Source organism: Takifugu flavidus, chromosome 13, assembly GCF_003711565.1.
Source record: "Takifugu flavidus isolate HTHZ2018 chromosome 13, ASM371156v2, whole genome shotgun sequence".
Taxonomy (NCBI): Eukaryota; Metazoa; Chordata; class Actinopteri; order Tetraodontiformes; family Tetraodontidae; genus Takifugu; species Takifugu flavidus.
The window spans coordinates 7,481,248-7,496,154 of NC_079532.1; the positions used below are offsets into that span (position 1 = coordinate 7,481,248).

General features: G+C 44.5%; 1 long non-coding RNA gene across 2 annotated transcripts in view; it reads right to left on the reverse strand.

The window, feature by feature from the left end:
* LOC130536679 (uncharacterized) overlaps positions 1-14,907 on the reverse strand; it is a 46,902-nt gene that overhangs the window by 22,324 nt on the left and 9,671 nt on the right. The window lies entirely within an intron of this gene.

A 14,907-nucleotide genomic window follows, 5' to 3' on the forward strand; every position in this document is an offset into this window, starting at 1 on the left:
GTGAGACAAATGAATGCCAACTGAATCTTGAAGCTAAATTTAAAGTTAGATGAAAAATAAGGTGGCTTCAGAAATCAAAGATGTGGCCACATGTGACGCCTCACACAGTCCTCACTACGCACTGACTACTAAATTACACGAGCGGTCATTGTCTTCAGGCCAGGCACGGTAATTTATGCTAATTACCCATCTTTACATATGTTTATGTCGCTTGCACAAAAGCGGACATGTTGCATTGGCTGATGTTTATGAATTTAACAGTGTTTTAATAGATCAACACGTATTCGGATAGGAAATATGCTAAATAAATATGGATGACAGTGTCAGAAAACGCAAGACGTGGTTTTAATCTGAATACAAATGCTGTTGTGTGCACTGTGAAAACCCCCGCCACATTTATTGTAGTTTACATTTATTTTGTATATACCCAGGAGGATATTACAATAGAGTCACCACATTTCAGCACAATTTACATGAAGTTTGCCCTGAAAAAAGGAAGTATTAAACCGCTATGCAGCAAATTTAACTTGAGGCTAAGCCGTTTGTTTTAGGTTATGACAAAATCTGCCCCAAATTCTTTCTTTTTTTGGACTCAATCTAATCTGGGTCACATGAGAGGATCAAACAGGATAAACTTCTTTTATCCACGATGTGCTGCTCTGAACAAGAGCTGAAGCGTGTGAGCGAATCTGCAGATTGCTCTGCTCGTGTTGTAAATTAGGGTTCGATTGCACCGTTTGAGAGACATCCAAAGTTGCACCATCAGCCCAGTGACTCTTTTATGTGTGGCGAGTGCAGCGTGCACTAACCCTGCCGTGACTACTTCAAATAATGCCCTCAAAAGCTTTTGGCAGCCTAGCGTAGCACGAAGGATTTAAATACATGATGAGTTTTAAAGTCTGCCCCAACGAGCTCCACACTCAGATTTGGCTGTCGGGTTCAAACCAGTCTGCCTTTCTCTGCCCTCCGAAAACACAATAAAACAGTCACAATCGAACAACCGCAGATTCACTGACAGTTTTGACAAGTTTGGAGAATCGACGCAGCTAATACTTGATGAGAAGACGCAGACGCACCCCAGAACAGACTCCCTGAATGCATAAAATCGGTTTCATAAGGAAGCAGCAGACAGCTTCGGGGGGGGGGGGGGGATGCTTGGTGTGAATCCAAACTGAAGTGTCTGATGTGTCTTTTCAGTAATCTGAAAGGCAGCGGAGCATCTGTACGGGGACAAAGCAGACTCCTGCAGGAGCACAGGCGGAATGCTAATGCTGCCAGGCTCACCTCCGTCCGCTCTCCTCTCTCAAACATACAAGGGCAATGCTGCATTAATCATAGATAACATCCCTCCTCCTTCGCTCTCACCTCCCTCTAAACACACACACATGCACTCAACCCTCTGCCTTTCTGCTTCCCTCTCACAGCGTGTTCATCATCATTACTGAGCCATGTTAAACACAAAGAAAATCACACCGCTGTTTCAAACTAGTCCCAGCAGATCGTTATCTAAAATGTAGATGTACCGATCAAGCAATGGTCACAGGCACATTATCTCACATGCAACCCCCCCCTTCCCAGAACACCCACTAAGCAGGAGCCCACACGCCCACATAATATAGTGCATTCTTTTTTTGCTCCATCGCTCACAGCAAAATGAGCAGGAAACAGATCTTGGAACAGCCAGCTCAATATCTGAATCCAAGAGACACTTGATAATTGTTATAAACCTGCGTTTCAGGGACTCAAGTGAAAGAATGAAATCACATCCAGAAGATAAGAGTTGGAACTGCAGGTAAAATAAACAAAGCTGTGTCATTTTATTCATCATTGAGGAACGCTACATGGGGAGACCAATAACTCTGCGCAAGACAAGAATTAGCAATTAACTAGATGAACCGCAACATAAATCGACAGCTTTAGAACATTTTGTACACCACCCAAGCAAAAAGGAGACGGGGCCTGAATAATAATTTGGACAGAATAATAATTTCTTGCAACGGGCGATGAAAAACTCTGTCGCTTCCAAAACTGGAAGCCAGACAACTTAGAGGATCATCGATTTTCGTCCACAAGCTGGACAGAAACCAGTTTAATTGAGGCAAAATTCAAAGAGAGGAAAACAGTTGCGCTTTCCAAATGGACTCTTGACCTCTCACTTCAAAATATCTGAATACAAACGGGTTCTAAGGTTACCCACAGTCGGTTATTTATAGACCTGCACACTCTGTCCAGTCATTTCTGGATGAAAGTAGTAGCAGGGCTTTGTCCTCTTTTTTGCACCATTTTCCTGATACAGTTTGGGCAAGAGTGAAATAGATTATGGGTGACAGCCTGATCCAAGAAACCTGAAGGAAAGGGTGATATTCTATTTGTCTGGTTTTCAAAAGTAACGGGAAAATTGCGTCTGCAAATGCAAAAACACGCTACACACATACAGAAACGGGCAGCTGTCACATTAGCAGCGTGGTCAATAAGTCATTTATTGCGCCATCGGCTCATCCGGGGTCAGATTGCAAATAATAAACGGTCCTGTATGGAAAGAGCCTCACCTGAAAAGGTAGGCAAGCAGTGTCCAAAGGGAGCACTGTGAGCGAATGATAATGGAAAGTGGGCCTTAGTAGAGGGATATTGGAAAGGGGATTGAAGGCGGCGGAATGCACGGAGCAGTGAGATGTGTGCAGAATGAGAGGCTGGAGAGGAATAAAAGGGGGGTGCATGACGGTGCAGCTAAGTTTTAATGCACTGGCGTTATGCAACAGCGCATGATTGAATACATTCAGGGAAACAGTGCTCCAATTTAGCTTGGGTTTGGAGAGAGTTGGCCTTTGAGGAGCCTGGATCTGTGACAATCCTTCCAGGAAGATCGACGCCATGTTTATATTTGTAAGCTCATGTTCTTACACCCTTCCTGACCTTTAACGGCAGAGGATCGATTCTTCAGATGAGTCTACACTGATCATTTCCTTCGCTCTCAATGGCCGAAACGCACGAGTCGCTCTCGCCAATTACATCATTTTGGTGACTGGGGGTCCACAGAATGCCCCCAAAATCAAATGAAACCTGGGGAACAAAGACATGCAGTCCTGAATAATGTATGAGGTCAGCGTGAAAAGACAGCATTGTAACAGTTATTCTCTCACAACTGAGAAAATTAAAAAGATCAAATCAAAGTCGCGGCACAACAGGAGCCTCAACATGCAGGAGAGGGATTAAAATACTGACGGGAATATGGAGACAACATTCCTGCTGTGAGATGACTAAACCGGGGGAGGGGGAACGGTGAAGATGGGTGTCTTGCTCACATCATTCCCGGTTAACCTCCACTAACAGGTACACTACCTGTGGAGACTCCATTAGAAAGCCATTAGCCACTGACAGACTGTGGGCTAATTCCTTCCTTGGGGGAGTTCAGAAACGGGAGGGGTCAGTGTACAAGGACAAGATCACACAATGGAATCCATCAACCTGCAGCACACCTGACACAGACAGGAGGGTGTCTCACATGGCACCGCGGCGGACAAACGCTGCCGGAACTCAAAGTTTGGTTCCAGGCCAACAAATCAGCAAATGCAAGAAGAAAAGCACGGAACGCCACAGATTACAACCACCATTCTCATATTTTCATGACCTGAGAGGACAAATATGGAGATGGGGTGTTCATTTACGAACAAAAGAACATTTGAGCGTCACTTTTCTGATTAACATGAATCAAAAGAAAGGATTTTTCCCCCCAATCATTGGTAAAATACAGTTTAAAACCGCCATGAAAACAACCGTCTGCAGATGTTCTTCCCTGAACTCGGGAATTTCTCCTGCGTCACACGGACTGAACGGCTTCTCACCTGCACATAGACGCACATAAACGCACATAAATGGATCAAAAGAGAGGATTATGAGATTTTCCACCATTACCTCAGACTGACAACGGCTGAATGTGGAGGTGGAGCCTCTGCTGCCAGGCTGGAATAAACAGCCCTGGTTTCTGCAGAGGGAGCCTCAAAGCTCCTCTCACCGAGGCGCTGCTGGAAGTTGCTATGGAGAGTAAGCATCTTCCCTCTGGTAGCGTTCCCCTTGATTTCAATAAAAACTGCAATTTAATCAAATAATCCATCCTTGCTGCAAACTTTGGGAACATTTTAGGGTTTGGAAAAGCGTATGTCCTTACACAAGCAGTTCTTTAATAAAGGCTCAAGCTCTGATTCAGCTTAAAGGAGGATTAGAAGATTTTCTGAGATATTTACAGTTGGCATTCAAATGACAGATTTGGAATTATGACTGCCTCAGAATACGAAGCTACAGGCAGTGGAAAACCATCGGATTATAATCCAAATAATCGGAATCGATCTCTCAATCAATAAGCCTGACATCCTTCAGAAAGATAGACTTTTAAACCCCAGAAATCAGCATCTTCTAAAAACAATCTGTTTCTGCAGCGCTGCTTTGCCTGCAAATTTTGAGGACTTCTCCCTTTCATACTGAAGTTGTCAGGCCCCCAGAGTTTTCACTGTGACGTCAGCAGAAGCCCAACAAACAACAACAGATCTGCTAAAACTGGGTCACACTCACAACCCCCCCCCCCCTTAGAAAATGGGCAAGATTTGCTGGATAAAAGGTAATTATAATCAGGGCTATTCGTGTCGATGCAAATATCATACAGCATGAATTTAGACGCTTCAAAACGATCATCGAGGTCCATCTTGAGCTAGCTTGGTGCTGGCAGAGTTTCTTGGCACTTTCCCCACAATGTTTTTGTTTAAAATCTGACCATTAATCTGCAAGACTAAATGCAAGTATGAGGATTTCTACCAAAGCCTCCCCACAACTGGCGCATTCATACGAAATGCTGGAAAAACTAACTTTAAAATAGACAGAGGACTGAAACATTTATAAACTCTCTCTCTCTCTCTTTAATACAGCACTCTCCCAGTACACTTACCAATGCCCAGGAGATGGGAAAAATAAAAATAACAGCGGTTTATGGATTGAAAAGGAAGATTTTTGCTTGCTGGAGAGTGATTAAGCAGCTTCCAAAAAAGAACAAAGGAGATTCTGATACTAATTCGATACATTGGCCCTGAATGGCTCAGCAGCAGATGAATAAATAATATCGTTTTTCCTGCAGTATCCCTGATCTGCTTTTAGTGTAGCATAACTCACTCCGAGGCAAAGCCCGGTTCTGGGGCTCCATTCCAACAGTGATTCACTGCGGAAAGCCTGAGGTGAGCTGCTGTTCAGAGATGCATGTTGCTCACAGAGTTTGCTGTTTACACTAAAGCCGGTTTCAAACTCAGAGGTCGGCGCTCCGATGCAGCGGCTTCCCAGTCAATATCACCTTATAGGGGAATTTCGCTCTTAACAGAGTTCCAGGAAAAGTGAGCGATTGCTGTCAGCCTCTCAGCCAGAACAGCGGACGTTCCATTTGCATGCAACCCGGGGTAGGTGCCCCGTTTGCCATTTTGGACCACAGCGTGAAGGACCTGTGCTGCAGAACCTCCAGCTGCATCTGTTTTTGTATCGAGTCGCATGTAAACACACGTCAGACGGCGTCCCGTGCACGTCGCTCCACGATCAACGTGTTAGGAAACGTTAGGTCTGGCAGATGTGGCGTCGGTGTGTGTGTGTGTGTGTGTGCATTAGCTGATTGCCTGATTAATGTGCAGATTACTCAATCACACAAATAATAAATTGCAGCGCTACACAAAACAGGCAGGAAGGAGCTTTTCATAAAAGAGCCCCCAGTTCGGACATTGTTTGGTCCGAGGATCATTCCGTTGGAGAAACACAGTCTGAAATAAGAAAAATCCTATAAAAGAGTCATCAAATCTCGGTACAAATGCTACATGAGTTGTTGTCATCCCGACTTCGGATTTCATCCAGATAGGCCGTGTTCGTATTGATCATCTGTAGAGAATTCCTCTCTTTTTTTTTCTCTGCTATCCGCCGGCCTCTCTATCTGTCCATCTCTTTATCCCCTACAATTGTGCTCGCAAGATCCGTTGATAGAGCCATGCATTATTCATCTGTGTCCTTTATGTCATTGCAAAGCTGAGCTCTAAGCAAGGGGAGCAAAGCAGAAATACAATCAATCAAGCGCTCTCTGACACTCGCCACAATGGGGCACGTTGATTGGATGTCGAAGGATCTCCCCGTGAATAAAAAAGTGTTGCGGGCCTGTCTGTGTACATCGAGATTGGCTGGACCCTTTTCACACCTGCAACAGTTGAACTTCATTGGTATTCTGCTCCCCAGCCAATGAAATACCAAAACCAGCCGTCTCAGAAGAGATCTGCTCTGTGATCTCAGCCAGGATCTGGCTGACCCACTATAGCAATGCACTGGGACTCATCTCCCTACTGGGAATATTCCTTATTAAATCCAGTGGCTGGCCTTATCGGGTCTCTATAAGTGCAACAACTTCAAGGTTTAAGTTAATATTAATCAAAGAAAACTGCATGTGCAGTTGTAACTGGGCTACAGCTCAAAAGTGTCGGGGGCTTCAAACAAAAGAGTCAAAATGCAGAATCAGTTCCTTCAACGCTAAACTGTTCCTTATTTATCACAAAAGTCAATTTCATGCCTAATAAGTTCATTACTGTGGTCATGCTTGAAGGGCTCCCTCTGATAAAACTCCCACAGGAGTTAAGAGCTAAGCTGTTGGAGCAGAGGTCTTAATAAGGTTCCCTCAATCTCTGCTCCACCGATATAATGGGGGAGTTAAACTCGACCTTTGTTGAACGTATCGCTCAGTCATCTGTGCTTCTCATCCCTTCTGTTTGTATATTTCCGATCTTTTTTGGCGGTGGGGGGTCTCAGCTGCATGCTAATGCCAGTCGACGCACATCCTTGTCATCGTGCATTCCAGCCATGTTCTACTGCCGTCACGCTGCAGTGCAGGTGGTGCCTTTCATGAGGCTCCAAAACAGGACCTGAAGCTCTTGTGCTTCAAAATGAAGTCCGTCCGACACTCAACCTGTATTTTTAATGCTGAGACAGCAGAAGCACTGACACAGACTGATGCTTGTGGTTATACTGGTGATGCCAGAGCTTTGAACGGATTAATTCGGCATGAAAATTCAAAGGTTATTAACATATCTGAGGAATCTCATTTCACCTTTATCTGTCTTCTCAGCCAGACGTTGTGATTTGAAGTGCTTCTCAGAGGCAGGATGAAATTCTATCTGCAGTATCTTGGCTGGGTTTGTGTTCCTTTATCAGCTGTAACACTGGAGGTTCATCCTGATGAACTGCAGTTCTCCATAATCAACTCTTCTTCTCTTCTGAGCATTTATTCCGCTTATCTACTCCCTTTGTATGCGCAGAAATATAACTAGTGGACCTTGAAATATTGTTGTAAGCATGGACAAATCAACGTTGCCTTGCATGTTCAGCTGCTCATGTACGGTGAAGGTTCATTCTGTCTGTCTAATCACATTAGACTGGCTGGCCTGACGGGTCTATTTTGATTTTTTTGAGCGTGGTTCTGATGAGATAATAATATCCGGTGGCTGCTGACAAACAGGCATTGTAATTCTATATTATTCACTGTGAGATTTTAGAAGACACAGTATTACTGCATTTCTGCACACTTCACCTGGGGGCAGGATGTCAATGTTGTTGTAGGGCAAATGGAATCTTTACAGAGGTCCAGGGTCACATGAGAGGCTCAATGACCTCGCGGATTTTTTATGGTTTTAAATTGGCCGATCGGGAATCGAAGACGTAAAGCTCTAAGAGTATGTGCTCCTCGGTGAAAAACAGCAATCAGCTCCATAAATAGCTCTGACACACGGTCCCGGGCAATTATTTATGAATAATAATGGAATGACTTGCATGGAGAAGTGTCACAGTTCAAAACAACATCATTCATCTCACTTTGCAGCCCAGCTCCCATCGCCCAAAGGGAGGCGGTAGAAGTGGGGGTAAACAGAGAGGAGGAGGGAGGGTGAAGATAAAGAAAACAAATGAAAGGAAAATGCAAAATAGAAAAACCTGTCATCATGAACTGGTGGAGGTGAATCTCCCTGACACTGAGCAGATCAGGAAGATGAAACTCAAGAGAGAGGAAAAACAATGAGTTTCGGTTCTGCAGAAATCAGAGGAAATCAGAGGAAATTAGTTAGTTAAACTGGCCTAATTTAATGTAAAGCAACCACATCCGCACCTGGATGACTGCGAATCTTCCCAGACAACCACATCTTTCCATTAGACTCTGCCCAGTAGCCGATACAGCTTTCCTAAAGCTTAACGCAGCTGTACTGTGGCAACACCAAAGATCCTGTAGCAAAAAACAGCTATTAACAACTTCACAATAGTGACTCAAATCCCACTTCTGTGTGCAACACTTCATTACAGACCTCCCAGCATTAAGAGTGACTTCCACGGCACGACCGAAGCTACTGAAGCGCGCAACATTTTCAGGATTGATCAAGCGCGGCTCGCCGCCAACATTAGCCGCCGTCTCAGTCAGTTCAGTGGCAATATCTTCTGTGGGGCATGAAGAGGGGCCTGGGCCATCCTTCAAACCACGCCTCATTAGCTTATAACAACGGGACGTCACGATTGGGACGATGCAAATAATTGTAGACCTCATAAGCACGTATGGGCGTTTCCAAGCGTGCAGGACTCATTAAATCTAAAGTCTATATTGGGGTAGAACAACAGCATGGAGCTGCTTTAGTAACGCATTTAGCATCATTTACAACACTGACCTCCAGACCTAGCTCCTCGAGCGAGACCGCGGGTCTAGTTGGTCTAGACAGCATCTTTAATATAAAAATAGACTCCTATTTGCAAAAATAGAATCCTGTCATTCAGAAACTCAGACAAGTGGAGCTCAGACACTCCAAAATCCAGTTGTACAAAAAAATGAATGAATGAATGCGGGGACTCTCCGTGTTTTTTGTTTTCATCCTTCTTTCCTCCATCTCCCACCTGCCCTACATGTGAAATACATTTAAATTAGAGCATGATCCCCATGAGTTTTCCATGACTTTTCTGGGTCAGGATGATAAGAGCAACGCACTGACTCTACGTTTCTTATCTAGACATGATAATATGTAGGTTGACATTTTGGCTCCCATTGATTGGCACGCGGTAAAAATAGGTACACATTACAACTAAATGTTGTAAAGGTCTCATTCTGTTCATGAGGCCGTTGAACAGACAGCGTTTTACTCAGGCTCCAAAAGATTCAGGATATGTAATTGTTTCCTGGGCCCTATAGGTAGAACACAGCTGCTCTATAGACACTAATGATACAGGCCAGTGAATAAGACAGCACAATTTAAAAAATAAGAAAAGTCCTCTTTCCATCACTGACCACAACATTTTCACAGTTCCTGCCTCTTTGTTGTGCACTGCATGCAGAATGAATCATTTTCACAATGATCCGCCGAGTTGCTGCTAATGTAAGGCCTAATGTAGTCAGCTCCAGTAGTTAGCGGCTGTTATTGTCCTTTACTGTCTACAAAACACTTAACCTTTGTCTCGAAAATCTAATTACTACCTTCACCAAGGAGGTTATGTTGTTACAGGGTTATTTGTCTGCCCTTTAGTGGGTTTATGAACAAAATTAGATGAAATTCACCATTTGTGATCTCAATGGAAAGAAAACGCAGTGCGCAGCATTGAAATCATACACACGTAACCATATCATTCTGCTCCTGCCGTCGTTTCCTTTGGGAATTATTGTTTGGAGCTGAAAGTGATCGGCTGTTTTAAACGCATCTTTCTGCCCCTTAAGCTTCATGTTCTCATGTAAATGACAAACTGCGCACCGCCTGCCTGAGTGGAGCACGCCGGCAGCGTGGAAGCCGAGCCCAAACACAAGTCTCGTGCTCTTGCGTGTGTCTGTGTGTGTGTGTGTGTGTGTGTGTGTGTGTGTGTAGGCGGTCAAACTCCTTTCCATTTGGCAAGAGCAGCAATGTCTCTACAAGTGTGTGAGCTTCAGTGGCTCCTTCTTCAGGAAGCTTCCTTCCTATGCCTTCATCATTCCTCCATGAAGGGGGGGGGGGGGGGGTGGTATGGACATCACTGTGCACCTTCCTAACAACTACATAGCAACACAGAGTAACGCAGTGCAAGTAACTTGTGAGATGGAGCAGGATAAAGGAAAACAGACCAAAACCGAGCTGAGGTTGTAATAAGAGGTTTCCTGAAGATAACGCACATTACGCAACTTCGACTTTTGGTGTGGGCGTCCGGAAACTATCAGAAAGACTACCTGAGAACGGGCACCATCAGCATGAAAATCTGTACGCTGGATTTCTTTGCAAAAATATGAATCCTCTGAAGACAGACAGATGGCCTGAAGCCCATCCTGAGCATTCATCACTCTGTATTTTCTTTCAAAGTCACAACTTCACATTGGACAGACAGGGCCCTGTTGCTTGCCATCTGCTCGGCGTTTAAAGCAGCAGAGCGTGTATTTCCTGCCTGAAATCTCTCCTATTGTGGGGACCTTTAAACAGTCGCTCTCATGAAGACAACTTAGCAGAGCATCGCTTCAGTGTGCTGTATTTCTTCTCGGTCACAAAGAAAAACAGCTTGTCCTTGTAATCACTTGGGAAGGCACAAAATCTAATTTTTTTGTCACACACGGGTGATCACAATCTCCGGCTGATGCTAAAAGATTGTCTGAATAAAGGCTGGCCGGTTGGTAGGTGTTTGTTCCGCTGAAACCTCCCAGTGAACGTCTAGCAGAACACAAGAGAAATCCAATCTCCACCGATCATCCAGCCAGCAAAAGCAATTACAGTCAATTTGTCAAGTGAAACCAAATCTAATCTATTTAATGATTCAAGGCTACTTTATACCAGGCCTATAAACAGCCTGTTTGGGTCGCCGTGTGTTTAATGTAACCAGAGTAAACACTGTCAAGCGCGCTTATATCGATTCCAGTGCTTTAATTAGAAAGCAGGCATCAAATGTGCCGCAGGTGATTTTAAACAATCTGAACTTAAGGACGTCTTCCCTACCTAAAGCAAACCACAGTACAGCGATGGGATGTTCTAACACTAATGCTGCAGCACTGACTTATACATCTAAGGTGGTCAGAACAGTAAATAGAGCCCACAGGTGAAACACAGCTGGTATAGGAGGTGCACAGGTGAGGCATTGCTACGGTTGGGTGGCTTCATAGCAAACAACATATACAACAATACCTGGTGTGATTAAACAATAAGTATATTCAAAGAGATCAAGAAGATTCATGTTTTAGTCATGTTTGAACAGTTTGCATATCGGATAAAAAGTGACAGGCGCTAATTTACATTTCCCCCCCCGTCTCATTTCAATATCCAAGTCACAACACCTGGATTTCTGCAAGATGACAAAGAGAACGAGCGCATTAGCATGCTCCGTACACACAAAGACCGAAGACACAATTTAAGCATTTGTTAATGCCAGAGGGAGATCTAAATGATGCTCTTGATTCTTCAGTCCTGAAATAAGTGTGCTTTTGTTGACAATGCCAGATGAGCCATGCACAAGGTGCTGGACGGATGCATTACACAACGGAATGTGAGTCAGCCACAGAGGCATCATCAAGCCTGAATTTATATATGACAGATACAGACACGCTGTGAGCCACCCGTAAATAGACAGGTACCTGCTTGGTTATTTTCCTTTGAGCGTGCACATTTTCAGTCGTGCTCATGTTTCTACACAGCGAACGCTGGCGACGGTACAACCAGTCCTGCGTTACCTTGACCTGCAGCCAGACAATAAAGGGCAACAGCCTGGTACACATATAGACAGGGCCAACACCCTGCTGCTACCACCCACGCAGGCTGCCGCACTTGTGAGTAAGATTCAACTGACGCATTAAGACCAAACTAAAGTCCTCCCGGTGTCTCGGATACTAAACAATTTAGATTTATTTAGCGATGTCAGGCTAATTGTGAAGGTGGCAGGTTAATCTTGATTTTCACTCTACACCGGAGTGCCACAAGCACAGGAATTAATCACCACTCCTCAGTAAAGACAAAAATAAACTCAACGCGCCATCTAACTCTTAATTGCATGTAATTAACTTCCACATCTAATCCTGAGTTTGTGATGGGTTTATGATCAGTCACATTCAGACTCGTGAGTTCCTGCCATCTGGACTCAAGTATATTTTTTGCTTTTATGGCTGAGAACAACTAACTCTGTAGTGCATATGGATGTAGAGAACCACCAAGCCCTCATATTTTCCGCATATTTTCTGAAAGCTTATCAAAGAACAAAAAAAACAAACACAAATTTTGCACGGAGAGCGCTCTTTTCTGCCAGGTGCATAAAGGCTGAGGTGTTATTGGGCAGGAGATGTGGAAAAAAAAAAACTTGCTGTGAAGATTCCCAGCTGTTCTGACAGACATGGAGACAAAGGCGCTGATCTTTGAGCCACGGTAGCCTGAGGCAGGCCTTAATGAAGAGATAGCAGCTGAGGAAGAAAGGGTCATCCCAGCTGTCAGAGCCAAGCCAGTGGCCCATTAGTGGTGAACTGCCCACAAGTGAAGCCTTGCTGCAGAGGTGCGACTGGATACAAGACAGCCAACACCAGCTAATTATTGCTGGGTTCGAGCGAGGAAAGTGGGAGCGAAGGGGACGAGGCAGGAGCAAGAGGCAGGGTGGAGGAAATGGGCAATCTGAGGGAGGTAAGCACAGCAGAATGGCTGGATCACACTGTCTGCAGACAAGGTGTAATACTGGAGGATTTGCTTGTCACCATTACATTTCTCTGAGCGTTGGAGATCTAAGGCGACCTGCAGAAGTACCACATTTGTTACAGAAAAGAACAAATAAATATAGCAATCGTTAAGTCAAACGTGAAGCTTCCATATTAGCTTTAGTATAAGGGTGGTGTTTTATAATGAAGCCAGTGAAGATGTGGACATGCAGGAAGAAAAATCACTGCTTATTAGCAGGCCTCCTGGTTGGTGTTCACAGCCTCTTCCATTTAAGGTTAATCCCTCCTTTCTCCCAAAAGAGTAGCAGCTCAAAGAAAAAGTTCAAGGATGAAAAGCACAAGCAAAGTTTGTCACCTTCTGCAGAAAAGGCCACAGTGTTCCAACCACAAAAGCCTCCGAATGAGCTAGCATCCCAAAACTAGAAAAACAATCTCACAGAAAAGATAAGATACTTTTCTAAAACTAAAAAGAGGAAATGCCATCGATCTTGTGCTGGTAAAGTCTGGTAATAACTGTATAATAATCTTGATACTCGCTTGACCGTTTCAAGAAATTTAGAACTGACATCGGTTCCATTGGCAACTGAACACCTAGATCAGATAATGTGTTAAATCTGAACTTTCACACATTAATAACCTTCCCGAAACAAGAAGCAGGTAAATCAGATTAAGTGGTGAGGTACGGGAAATCAATATCAATTACCCTAAAGTCTCCAATAAACTGACAGCCGCGGAATTAGCTGAAGAATATCTTGTTTCCAGAAAACCATGCGTTAGCCAGTCATGTGAGCAGAAGCATGACCAGACAAAATGTGAGTGTGTGCATCAGTGTGTATATCTGCGGACTGTGTGTGGCTGTCCTCGCTGCGTGTCCCCCAAAGACTCGGCCCTCTGTTTACTCTTACACCTCCCTGTGGGTGAGCGCAGGGTCGTGCGTACACTCGCTTGCGTTCCCACGCCTCGGCTGTAGCTTTGTGACATGGCTAACGTAAACAGATGTTGCACCGGACAGGAAGTGGCCGCTTTGTGAGAGCTGCTCGTTCCTTTGACAGAGCTGGCTGAGGTGGTCACAGCACAGCAGGAAACAGCGAGGAGATGATCTGATCTGCAACACAGACCTTCTTTGCCAGCATCCTTAACGAACCTGATTTACTGTTTTGGCTACAGCTGATTTGTGGAGACTGGCTGAGGACATTGAAGAAAACAGGAACATAAACAGGATTCTCTCTGGATCTGAACAGCCCGGGTCTATATAAAGGTTGACCATGAAGCTCGCTGGGGATTTATGGAAAAGGCTTCAGATCAGGTGACAGCAGACTGCTGCACCATTTTAAATCAGCCACTCCATTAGCACTAAACGGTTCCGGTAAAATCTAGAGCAAATCACAGGGGCGCCGCGGAGGTGCAGGATGGCTGCTTCCAGGAGATAAAAGTCTGTGAAGTGGGACTTCTGGGACCGCCATGTTCCATCCCACATCACATGACGGCAGGTTTCCGCTAACAAAATAGCCTCTTTTTCTTTTCGATAACAGTGTTCCACAGGCAAAATACACCAAAGGTGTCAAAACATAATGGTCCATGAGCTAACAAAAGACATTTTTACAGTTAATTCATGGCTGACTACAGGCTATCAACAGTCAAAGTGTGAATAACTGTTATGCATATCAGGCAGTGGACTCTGGGGAACTGAGCAAATGAAATATTAATGGAAATGAAATATTAAAAACATTCTTTTACTGAATTCTAAAATTCTGAGTAGTTTTTGCACCAGCGGGTTTATTTAAACCATGAGAACTCCTAAAAACCTGCATCCCCTTTATCACTCTCTTTATCACACTTCTGATGAAACAGAGAACATACGCGACCTTGAACCACGAGCGGTCACAGAAAAAGCTGTTTTTCCTTCAATGTGCTGTTTAATTATAGTCTGACAGCCAGAGGCGTACAGATGGATCCGTGTAGGACGCAATTACTTGACGCTGGTCACATTGAGGTACACGGAGGTGAGCTGTACAAAAGTGCGGCAACTACAGAGAAAGCAGTTTCATAAATATAACAGCTCTGACTCCTTCCATCCCTCTCGCTCCGCGTCTTCACACTTGACACCTATATCATGCAAAGCGATGATCAAGTGAGAATCTGAGCTGTTCCCCGTGCTGAGTGAAAGCGAGAGGAAATGTGTTTGGGTCTGCTCGCGGGTAGCTGCTGTGCTCCATTAAGTCAGATAGTGCTGCATC